Source organism: Arachis hypogaea, chromosome 17 (genome assembly GCF_003086295.3).
Source record: "Arachis hypogaea cultivar Tifrunner chromosome 17, arahy.Tifrunner.gnm2.J5K5, whole genome shotgun sequence".
Lineage (NCBI taxonomy): Eukaryota > Viridiplantae > Streptophyta > Magnoliopsida > Fabales > Fabaceae > Arachis > Arachis hypogaea.
Genome location: NC_092052.1, coordinates 112,096,912 through 112,109,921, shown reverse-complemented (window position 1 = coordinate 112,109,921; position 13,010 = coordinate 112,096,912). Strand labels below are relative to the sequence as shown.

The window sequence follows — 13,010 nt, the reverse complement described above, 5'->3', positions numbered from 1 at the left end:
TAGAAGCCCATTGAATTAATGCTTGCTCCAGTTGTTGAGTGGTTGCCTGAAATCGATCCACTGTTTCCTTGAAATGATCCTTTGTCTCTTAATGCACTCGGTTATCATAGGTAGGATCATAGTGCTCTTGGATTGATGGATATGGAGATGGCAGATATTGAGGTGGTGGTGGGATGGGGAGATCATTCTGTGATTGAAAAAAAAGTGCACTAGAGCTTGAGGGTTGATTGTTAAAGGTATTTGGTGGTCTGATTTGGGCGGCGAGAGCTCGTATAGTAGAGTTTAGATCGGTATGTGCTCTCTCCATGGAGGTTTGGGGTGGATCTATGTATGGTTCATTTGGTTCATAAGGTGGTTGGTATGGTGGATGTGGGTTAGGGTCATATGGAGGTGAATGGCGGAAAGGGGCTTGTGAGTTTGGTGGTCCAAAGTTATGTTGAGGAAAGGATTTATAGGCATATGGTGGTGGTTGTTGATAGTCCATTGGAGGTGGTTGTTGCCATGAGGGTTGATTAAATCCTTGTGGCTCCTCCCATCTTTGATTGTTCCAACCTTGATGCTTGTTCTCATTGTAATTTCTTCTTCCTGCAACATAATTGTAACCAGACTCATAGCCAAAGGGGTGAGAGTTCATAGTAGCAAATAAAAATTAAAAACAAAAATAAAAACAAATTTAAATTAAAAGGTTATTTAAATTTTGAATTTGAAAATTAAATTTTGAAATTTGAAAATTTTTAAATTTAAATTTTGAAAAATTTTAAATTTGAATTTTGAAATTTGATTTTCGAAATAAGATAAGATAAGATAAAAATTTTAAAAAAATAAAAATCTGAAAATATATTTTTTTTCGAAAAAAATTAATAAAAAATATTTTTGAATTTAATGAGGAGAGAGAAAAAAATAAAATGACACCAAATTTCAAATTTTTAGATCAAAACGAAGAAAACAACTAAGAACAGCTTGAAGGTCAAGATGAACGCGAAGAACAACTTGAAGATCAAGATGAACACTAAGAACAAATTTTTGAAATTTTTTTTTAATAACTAAATAAAAACCAATAACCTCTTAATTTATGAAAAAACAAAAATAAAAACAAATAAACAAACAAAAAGCAAAAAATATTTACAATAACCAATAATAAGGCACACGTTTGCAATTTCCCGGCAATGGCGCCATTTTGAAAGAGCAGAAGATTGATGGTTTAGAGGTTATAAAAACTCTCGTTGTAAGTATAGTTACTAAACCAAGCAATCAACCTTTCTTACAAAAGTTTTGGTTGTCACAAGTAACAAACCCCTTTAAAATTGATAACCGAGTATTTAAACCTCGGGTCGTCTTCTCAAGAAATTACAGGGAAGTATGTTCTTATTATTGATTATGGAGATTGTAAATTTGGGGTTTTGAGAATAGGGAGCAAGTAATTTAAATTGCAAATAAAATAAATAAATAACTGTAAAATAAACTTTTGGCAAGGTATGAGAAATTGGAAGTCCAGCTTGGTTATCTCTCTCAACAATAATGAAAGTTGAATCTTAATTCCTCTTAGTTAACCTTTAAACCAAAGGAAAGTCAAGAGACTAATTAGTTTGACCTTCGAATCCAATTTATTTCCTAAGAAAAAGTTGGGATTATTGAAGTTCAGTTTAATTAGCAAGATAGCGATTATCAATTATGCTGAGTTTGATAATGTTGAGTTACTGATTTCTTAACCAAGACCAAAAGGGGAAAATCTAAATTATTTATATAAATAAAAGAAAGCAATCATAAATCTGAAATACTTCAAATAATATTAATTAAGAAAATCATAACATGAATGTAGCATAAGCCAAATAGGCAACATAACTAATATAAGCATTAAAGTATCTGAAAGTAAGAGATAAATATAAAGTAAAAGAACATTGAACCTGGGATTGAGAGTCACTCCTAAAACTAAGAGAAGTCCTAAATTCTAATCCTAAGAGAGAGGAGAGAACCTCTCTCTCTAAAAATTACATCTACTCCTAAAATTGTGAATGTGAGAGCCCTCATGAATGGATGCAGTCCCCCACTTTATAGCCTTTAATCTATGTTTTCTGGGCCACAAACTGGGTCAGAATCAGTCCAGAATTCGCTGGTTTCGAATTTTGCCACGCTGGATTTCCGTCACTGCGACGCAGTCGCATGGATCACGCGGTCGCGTCACTTAGCTTCAGGGGAACTATAAAATATTATATATCAAATCGAAGCCCCGGACGTTAGCTTTCCAACGCAACTGAAACCGCATCATTTGGACCTCTATAGCTAAAGTTATAGCCGTTTGAGTGCAAAGAGGTCAGGCTGGACAGCTTAGCAATTTCTCCAACTTCTTGTATTCCTTCCATTTTTGCATGCTTTCTTCTCATCCTCCAAGCCATTCTTGCCTTATAATATCTGAAAACACTTAACACACATATCAAGGCATCTAATGGTAATAAGAGAGGATTAATAATAAGCAAATATAAGATCAAAGAAGCATGTTTTCAATCAAAACACATAATTAGGAAGGAAATATAAAACCATGCAAATAGTATGAATAAGTGGGTAAAGAGTAGATAAAAACCACTCAATTGAGCACAAGATAAACCATAAAATAGTGGTTTATCAACCTCCCCACACTTAAACAATAGCATGTCCTCATGCTAAGCTCAAGAGAAACTATAAAGATGAAGAGGAATGATAAAGAGTATGAAATGCAACATATGAATGTAACTACATGCTAAGATGTTTCTACTTACTTGGTTAAAAATAAACAAATCTTTCAAGAACAAATATGAACTGGATTTCATTAATTCAAATCATAAAAATGAAGCACAAATAGACTTGCAAGAAGAAAATAGCTTATGAAAGCAGGGAACAAGGAATTGAGCATCGAACCTTTACTGGTAGTGTATACACTCTAATCACTCAGGTGTTTAAGGTTCGATCTCTCAATTCTCTACTAACCTTGCTTTCTAAGGCTTGCTCTTCATCTAACAATCAACATAAATTTAATGCACAGATACACATATCAAGAGGTCTTTTAAGGGTTGTAATGGGGTTATGGTCAAGGTAGGATTGTATTTGGCCAAGTGGACTAAAATCTGAATCCTTAATTAACTTAAACTTTCCACCTAACTTAAACAGTCCATGTAATCATAATACAACATCCAACTATCCATCAACCATGTTTTTCACATATTCATGCATTCTAATTTCAAGTACAACTCATATGCATTGCTTTCACCACATATTTTGGGGCATTTTTGTCCCCTTTTACTTATTTGCTCTTTTTCTTTTCTTTTTCTCTCTCTTATATATATATATATATATATATATATATATATATATATTTTTTTTTTCAATGCATATGATTAATTTATTGAATGCATGAACCATGTTCTAAACATTTGTTTTCAAAAGATATATAATACCCAATTCTTAAACCAATTGTTTCCAAACCCACTTTTCCCCACACTTAATTCATGAGCACTCTCACTAGTCTAAGCTAACCAAGGATTCAAATTAAGGACATTATTGTTTTCCGCTTAGAGTTAATGATGTGCTAAAGTAAAGAACAAAGGGGTATAATAGGCTCAAATTGGTTTGCAAGGGATAATGAAGGGTAAAGGCCATATGGGTATGTAAGCTCAGTGAAACAAAGGCCTCAATCATATAAGTGCATGCATACATCAAACCATGGAAATATAGAATTAAACAAGACAAAGATCACAATTTTAGAGAGAAAAACACACTAAAAATAAAATATTGGTTGAAAAATGCAACCAATTTAAATAGGCTCAAAATCTCACAGGTTTTGTGTGTTCAAGCTCTAAACCATGTTCTAGTATAATATTTCTTCAAACAAGTGTAATATTAAATTTTATTCAAATTAGTGAAATTCTCTAAAAGGTTTCTTGAAAAAGAAAATGTTACTTCAACCAAGTGGTAAAATGTGCACAAAATTAAACAAATATGCAATCAAACATGCAAATGCAACAATGAACAAACAAATAAAATAAAAATTTGGTGTTGAGTCAAGAAATAACTAACCCATGGAGATCGGTATCGACCTCCCCACACTTAAAGATTGCACCGTCCTCGGTGCATGCTAAGATGTGCAAGTGGATGGGGGTTGTGGTTTCTTAGCTGGGCTCTTTTTGTTCCTTTCCTTGCCGGCGGTTTGGGAGTAGCTTTCTCCTTTCCTTCCTTGGTGGCCATCCTAAAGAAGGGAAGAGAAAGTAAATTAAATTCAAATAGATATATAGCAAGGAAGAGAATGGAAGAGTGGTGATGGATGCACATTAGGATGTAATTGACATTAACACATGCTCTCGAGTACATGTGAAAAGCCAGCAATGAAAAATAGCCAGTGCATCGAAAGATAAGTGGATGCAGGGTGTTTATTGGCATGCCGGAAAAGGGCATGAGTAGCATAGACCAAGCATTACTTGTAATAAATTACCATGTTTGTATTGACAATTATATTCAATTAAAATAGTAAAGGGAGTTTATGAAAAGCAAGCATTGAATAGTAGAATAACATAGAGAAGTGCATAATGCCATATGAGCTTTTTCACAAACACATAGCATGCATGGTGAAGAAGGTATAGAAAGTATTACAGTGAACATGCAAGCAATCCTTTAACGAAGATAATAATAATTGTCAAACATATAATGAGGAATAATGACTCAAATAAAATTCTAACACCAATGAAAATAATGCAATGAATGAAAGTATGCAAATAAATGAAATAAAATAGAATGGAAGTGAAAGAAAATAAGAAAGGAAGAAGAAAGAAATAAGAAAAGAGAAGAAAAATAAGGATTAGGGAAGAAAAGATAAGAAAATTGGCTGATCTGGATATTCTGTGCACTGCCTGTGACGCGGTCGCGTGAGTGACGCGGTTGCGTGGTGCGTGATAAGGTCAGGTGACGCGGACGCGTGGGTCACGCGATCGCGTGGCCTGTTTTGTGCGATTGGCGCGAGTGCAGCCTCTTGGTCGCGCAACTCTCTGTTCGAAACTCTTTTTGCCAAAATTCTGGGTGACGCGATCGCGTGGGGCATGCGATCGCGTGAGTGACCATCATGGGATATGACGCGGACGTGTGAGGCACGTGTTCGCGTGGTGAGGCTTGGGCTACCAGCACGAGTCCAGCCCAACTCCTGCTCAACTTTCGGCCATGCACCTGGTTGACGTCGATTTTCAGGTCACGCGGCCGCGTGGGGCACGCGATCGCGTGGGGCACGCGATCGCGTGGGAGGTCAGTGTTCCCCTGCGACGCGGACGCGTCATCGACGTCGTCGCGTGGGACGAATTGTGCCACTGGCACGCCTCCAGCCTCGCTCCAGCGTGACTCTCTGTTCGTTTTTATTTTCTCTTCTCTCCTTGCGACGCGGACGCGTTGCTGATGCGGTCGCGTCGCGTGGCACTTTTTTTTTTTGTAATCTGAAATATACAGAATGTAGTGTTAATATGAATGTGATGCAAAATTCCAGGTTCAATATAACAAAATAAAATAAAATTCAAAAACAAATAAAACTAAATAAAAATGAAAAAGGACGATCATATGGTGGGTTGTCTCCCACCTAGCACTTTTAGTTAAAGTCCTTAAGTTGGACATTTAGGGAGTCCTTTGTTATGGTGGCTTGTGCTTGTACTGATCCAGGAATCTCCACCAATGTTTGTAATTCCAATGGCCTCCGGGATCCCAAACTTTGCTTTTACACCCGTCTTTGTGTTGATCCTTATGATTCCATCCGGGTAACAAGCAATCTGAATTCTCACTAAAGCGGCCAAACAACTTCCTAGACCCATTCAGTTGAGCTTTACACCAACCTTTGCGTTTAAACTTAAAGCTTCCAACCATAATGAACCTTGCAGGACAATTCTTACAAATGGCCATCTTCCTCTTACTCTTAATGCCACAAAGAGCTCTAAGTTGACCATCCGTCTCCAGTAGCCCATATTCAAGTGGGATTAGAAAGCTATGGGATATGAATTTTACCCACTTGAATGTTGTAAAGGATGATGGCAACTTAGGGGGAGGTGTTTTTAATGAAATTGCAAGCTCCACTCTCTTGTGCTCTTCTCTGATAATTACCACCTCTTTGCAAGCTTCTTCAATTTCAACCTCTTCCTCTTGGCAGCTCTCTTCCAATTTAATCTCCTCTTCAATGCTTTCCAAGGGCATGGGAGGTTTGTGCTTCTTCTTCTTGAATCTCCATCTCTTGATCAACCTCTTCCAAGTCTTCAACTGTGATATGCCTTGGAGGTTGTACACCCTCCTTAGCATCAATTTCAAACATCTTGGAAGGGGGTTCTATGACTGGACTTTCCCATGGAGGTTCTGCATCTCCTAAGTCTTCAACCACTTCTTCTTCTTCTTGAACAATGACAGCGTCTTCTACTTGTTCTAGTACGAATTCATTCTCTGTCTTGTCCACTGGGGTTTCTTGTATCTCCTTCATGCTACGCTCTTCACTAGACTGTCCACATGGAGCTGTGGCTGATCCTTGTATATTTGAGCGCCTAGAAGCCCATTGAATTAATGCTTGCTCCAGTTGTTGAGTGGTTGCCTGAAATTGATCCACTGTTTCCTTGAAACGATCCTTTGTCTCTTGATGCACTCGGTTATCATAGGTAGGATCATAGTGCTCTTGGATTGATGGATATGGAGATGGCAGATATTGAGGTGGTGGTGGGATGGGGAGATCATTCTGTGATTGAAAAAAAAGTGCACTAGAGCTTGAGGGTTGATTGTTAAAGGTATTTGGTGGTCTGATTTGGGCGGCGAGAGCTCGTATAGTAGAGTTTAGATCGGTAAGTGCTCTCTCCATGGAGGTTTGGGGTGGATCTATGTATGGTTCATTTCGTTCATAAGGTGGTTGGTATGGTGGATGTGGGTTAGGGTCATATGGAGGTGAATGGCGGAAAGGGGCTTGTGAGTTTGGTGGTCCAAAGTTATGTTGAGGAAAGGGTTTATAGGCATATGGTGGTGGTTGTTAATAGTCCATTGGAGGTGGTTGTTGCCATGAGGGTTGATCAAATCCTTGTGGCTCCTCCCAACTTTGATTGTTCCAACCTTGATGCCTGTTCTCATTGTAATTTCTTCTTCCTGCAACATAATTGTAACCAGACTCATAGCCAAAGGGGTGAGAGTTCATAGTAGCAAATAAAAATTAAAAAAATAAAAAAAATTTAAATTAAAAGGTTATTTAAATTTTAAATTTGAAAATTAAATTTTGAAATTTGAAATTTAAAATTTTGAAATTTGAAATTTGAATTTTGAAATTTGATTTTCGAAATAAAATAAGATAAGATAAAAATTTTAAAAAAATAAAAATCTGAAAATATATTTTTTTCGAAAAAAATTAATAAAAAATATTTTTGAATTTAATGAGGAGAGAGAAAAAAATAAAATGACACCAAATTTCAAATTTTTAGATCAAAACGAAGAAAACAACTAAGAACAGCTTGAAGGTCAAGATGAACGCGAAGAACAACTTGAAGATCAAGATGAACACTAAGAACAAATTTTTGAAATTTTTTTTTAATAACTAAATAAAAACCAATAACCTCTTAATTTATGAAAAAACAAAAATAAAAACAAATAAACAAACAAAAAGCAAAAAATATTTACAATAACCAATAATAAAGCACACGTTTGTAATTTCCCGGCAACAGCGCCATTTTGAAAGAGCAGAAGATTGATGGTTTAGAGGTTATAAAAACTCTCGTTGTAAGTATAGTTACTAAACCAAGCAATCAACCTTTCTTACAAAAGTTTTGGTTGTCACAAGTAACAAACCCCTTTAAAATTGATAACCGAGTATTTAAACCTCGGGTTGTCTTCTCAAGAAATTGCAGGGAAGTATGTTCTTATTATTGATTATGGAGATTGTAAATTTGGGGTTTTGAGAATAGGGAGCAAGTAATTTAAATTGCAAATAAAATAAATAAATAACTGTAAAATAAACTTTTGGCAAGGTATGAGAAATTGGAAGTCCAGCTTGGTTATCTCTCTCAACAATAATGAAAGTTGAATCTTAATTCCTTTTAGTTAACCTTTAAACCAAAGGAAAGTCAAGAGACTAATTAGTTTGTCCTACGAATCCTATTTATTTCCTAAGAAAAAGTTGGGATTATTGAAGTTCAGTTCAATTAGCAAGATAGCGATTATTAATTATGCTGAGTTTGATAATGTTGAGTTACTGATTTCTTAACCAAGACCAAAAGGGAAAAATCTAAATTATTTATATAAATAAAAGAAACCAATCATAAATCTGAAATACCTCAAATAATATTAATTAAGAAAATCATAACATGAATGTAGCATAAGCCAAATAGGCAACATAACTAATATAAGCATTAAAGTATCTGAAAGTAAGAGATAAATATAAAGTAAAAGAATATTGAACCTGGGATTGAGAGTCACTCCTAAAACTAAGAGAAGTCCTAAATCCTAATCCTAAGAGAGAGGAGAGAACCTCTCTCTCTAAAAACTACATCTACTCCTAAAATTGTGAATGTGAGAGCCCTCATGAATGGATGCAGTCCCCCACTTTATAGCCTCTAATCTGTGTTTTCTGGGCCGCAAACTGGGTCAGAATCAGTCCAGAATTCGCTGGTTTCGAATTTTGCCACGCTGGATTTCTATCACTGCGACGCGGCCACATGGATCACGCGGTCGCATCGCTTAGCGTCAGGAGAACTATAACATATTATATATCAAATCGAAGCCCCGCACGTTAGCTTTCCAACGCAACTAGAACCGCGTCGTTTGGATCTCTGTAGCTAAAGTTATAGCCGTTTGAGTGCGAAGAGGTCAGGCTGGACAGCTTAGCAATTTCTCCAACTTCTTGTATTCCCTCCACTTTTGCATGCTTTCTTCTCATCCTCCAAGCCATTCCCGCCTTATAATATCTGAAAAAACTTAACACACATATCAAGGCATCTAATGGTAAAAAGAGAGGATTAATAATAAGCAAATATAAGATCAAAGAAGCATGTTTTCAATCAAAACACATAATTAGGAAGGAAATATAAAACCATGCAAATAGTATGAATAAGTGGGTAAAGAGTAGATAAAAACCACTCAATTGAGCACAAGATAAACCATGAAATAGTGGTTTATCAAGTTGCAAAGTTAATGAGAAAAGTAACCGCCAATAACGCTCTCGAAGCCATCATTGCCCACGTTAAGAGTAACGTTAAATAAGTTAACGTGAACTCTAACGTGGAGGAAAGGAAATAGAGCCAACGTTAGTGACACTTACATTTGTCACTAACGTTGGACCAAGCTCATAAGTGGCCACGTTAAGAGCCACGTTAACTTAGTTAACGTGGCCTCTAACGTTAAGAAGTAAAGGGGAAGCCAACGTTAGTGACATTCAACTTTGTCACTAACGTTGGCCAAGTCACAATAAGCCACGTTAACTTCCACGTTAACCTAGTTAACGTTGAAGCTAACGTGAAGAAAGTAGGTGATCGACAACATTAATGACACCAAACATTGTCACTAACGTTGGGATTAATCCACACAAGCCCCAATAAGCCACGTTAACTCCCACGTTAACCTAGTTAACATGGAAGCTAACGTGAAGAAGGAAGGTGATCGCCAACGTTAGTGACACCTAACATTGTCACTAACGTTGGAAGGAGCCCACACAAGCCACAATGAGCCACGTTAACTCCCACGTTAACTTAGTTAATGTGGAAGCTAACGTGAGGAGGAGAGGTGATGAGCCAACGTTAGTGACATTCACCTTTGTCACTAACGTTGGAGATGGCTAGCACAGCCACGTTAAAGGTCACATTAACCTAGTTAACGTGGACTCTAACGTGGGAGCTAGGGGCACATTGGAACGTTAGTGACAAAGGTAAGTGTCACTAACGTTCTCGAAGGTTGGCAAGCCTACGTTAAGGAGCCACGTTAACTAAGTTAACGTGGACTCTAACGTAGGGAGGGAGGAGGCTTCTCAACGTTATTGGGAAAGGTAAGTCCCAATAACGTGTGCGAAGGACAAAGAGGCAACGTTAGTGGCAACGTTTGTGCCACTAACGTTGAGGTTAACGTGGCTCTTACTTGGGTGAGGAACGTTAGTGAAAAAGGTGATTATCACTAACGTTCTCGAACCCATATTTTCACTGAACGTTAACACCACTAACGTCCTGAGCTAAAGTCTCTGCCCACTTCACACTTTCTTTCTGCAAGTAAAGCCAAGCCCAATGAAAAAGATAACTGCTTCAAACTCAAGATCTAAAGGCCCATACCCAAGACTTGAAGAGCCAACTAGAAGATCAGAAGAGTAGTATATATAGGAGTAGCTTTGAATTATTTTGGGAGTTGGAAATTATAGGGAGCCTCTTAGCATAGAACTACTCTCTGTATTTTACTTTCTCTGCACTTCTAGTTTCATCATGTATTCTCCATCTTTGTTTTTATTTTCCAGAGCTATGAACAACTAAACCCCTTTCATTGGGTTAGGGAGCTCTGTTGTAATTTGATGGATCAATACTAGTTTTCATTATTCTTCTTCTATCTTTTCTCTTGATTTTACTTGAAAGCTTTCGATCTTCATCCAATTGGATAGTTATCTTGGAAAAGAAGCTATTCAAACTTGGATCTCTTCTGAACCTTGAAAGAGGAATGAAGAGATCATGCTAGAAATGCTTTCTCATGCTGGACCAAATTAGGTTTGAATGGATATGTGACTATAATCCTCTCAACAGTTGATTTGGGAAATGCATGTGGTATAATCAGTGACCATACTCCATCTCTTCTCATGAGCAATTGACCAAGGAATTGGCTATTGATCAAGATTTGAGAGATTGAATTACAAGGAATTGTAATTCGATCACTTAAGATTGCCAAGGAGATCAATGAGTGCATTGATTGAGGAAGAGATGAAAATGAAATTGATCCGGAGAATGCAACATCTCCTGAGCCCAATGAACTCCCCATTTCTGATCTTACCCATTCTCCTTAATTTCTGTCATTTACTTTTATGAGCAATTACCCCATTCCCATTTAAGATTCTGCAATTTACTTTTGTCATCTACATTCAACTCTTTATTTCTAGCATTTACTTTTCTGTTATTTACTTTTCCGCCATTTAATTTTCTGCAATTCTCAACTCAAATTCTGATTCGCTCAACTAGAACATTCCTCTAATTAAAGTTGCTTGATCAATCAATCCCTGTGGGATTCGACCTCACTCTATTGTGAGTTTTTACTTGACGACAAATTCGGTACACTTGCCGAAGGAAATTTGTTATGAGACAAGTTTTCCGTGCATCAAGTTTATGGCGCCGTTGCCTGGGATTGATTGTGCATCAACAATGATCAAATTGGAAGATAACTAGATTGAGCATTTTTGTTTTGTTTGATTTAATTTTCTGTTTGAGTAATTTACTTTCAGTTTTAGTTAATTTCTTCCCTTCCCCCTACTTTCTCGTTTCTTTTTGTTATTTACAATTCAGTTCACTAACCCGCTAACTGTTTGATATATTGCATCACTCACACTAATAGTAATTCTAACAGAATACTTTCTGCATTTATTTTCCTTGCTTGTGCTTTGTTGGTTGTATGACAGGGAGAAGAAGCGGGGCTTCAACTTCCTTTGATTCTGAACCTGAGAGAACCTTCTTTAGATTAAGGAGGGAAGCAAGAGGAAAAAGAGTGGTTGGTGTTGAGGAAGAGGAGGAATACTTTGAACCAAACATGGATGAAAACATGGAAAACCATCATGAAGAAGAGGCTCACAACCATGGCGGAGGAGGTCGAGCAAATCATGCTGGGGAGGATAGAAGAGTTTTAGGCTCTTACATCAATCCAAACCCAGGAAACTGTAGAAGTAGCATTCAAAAGCCAACCATCCATGCCAACAATTTTGAACTAAAACCACAGCTCATCACCCTTGTTCAGAACAACTGTTCGTTCGGAGGAAGTGTCCAAGAAGACCCCAATCAACATCTAACCACCTTCCTAAGAATATGTGACACAGTGAAGTCTAATGGTGTTCATCCTGACGCCTATAGACTGCTCTTATTTCCATTCTCACTCAAGGATAAGGCAGCCAAGTGGCTGGAGTCTTTCCCAAAGGAGAGCTTGACAACCTGGGAAGATGTGGTGAACAAATTCTTAGCAAGATTTTACCCCCCTCAACGAATCAATAAGCTAAGAGCTGAGGTCCAAACTTTCAGGCAACAAGATGGTGAGACTCTGTATGAAGCATGGAAGAGGTTTAAAGACCTAATAAGGAGGTGTCCACCTGACATGTTCAACGAATGGGTGCAGCTGCACATTTTCTATGAAGGCCTGTCATATGAATCAAAGAAGGCTGTAGACCATTCATCAGAAGGATCTTTAAACAAGAAGAAGACTATTGAGGAAGCCATAGATGTCATTGAAATAGTAGCAGAGAATGACTATTTCTATGCTTCTGAAAAAGGCAACACTAGAGGAGTAATGGAGCTAAACAATGTAGATGCTCTGCTGGCCCAAAACAAGCTCATTACCCAGCAGCTGGCTGACCTCACCAAGAAGATGGAGAGGAACCAAGTAGCAGCAATCACCACTTCATCAACAACCCAAGAAGGAGTGAATGAAGAAGCAGAGGGAAGTCAGGAGCAAGTCAACTACATTGGGAATTCACCTAGGCAAAACCATGATCCATACTCCAAGACCTACAACCCTGGCTGGAGGAATCATCCAAACTGTGGGTGGAGAAATCAACAAGACCAAGGCCTTGATCAAAGACCCCCACATCCTAACAATGCAGCCCATCAACATTTTACATCTAGACCATATCAACACCCCCATAACAACACCTCTCCACATTCATATCAAAACCAAAATAACTTACCTCATCCTTCCACCTCTAATCCCAATCTACCATCATTTGATGATAGACTCTCAAGGATTGAGAATCTACTTGAAGGCATAGGCAAAGAGATTCAAGACAGTAAAGCGTTCCGAGAAGAAGTGATGTCCAATATGCAGAACCAGGA

General features: G+C 37.5%; 1 non-coding gene across 1 annotated transcript; it reads right to left on the bottom strand.

Moving 5' to 3' along the window:
* Positions 1-12,174: 12,174 nt before the first annotated feature.
* LOC112768141 (small nucleolar RNA R71) lies at positions 12,175-12,278 on the bottom strand. Its single transcript, XR_003185579.1, has one exon. It is a non-coding gene; the product is annotated as a small nucleolar RNA R71 (small nucleolar RNA).
* Positions 12,279-13,010: the final 732 nt, after the last annotated feature.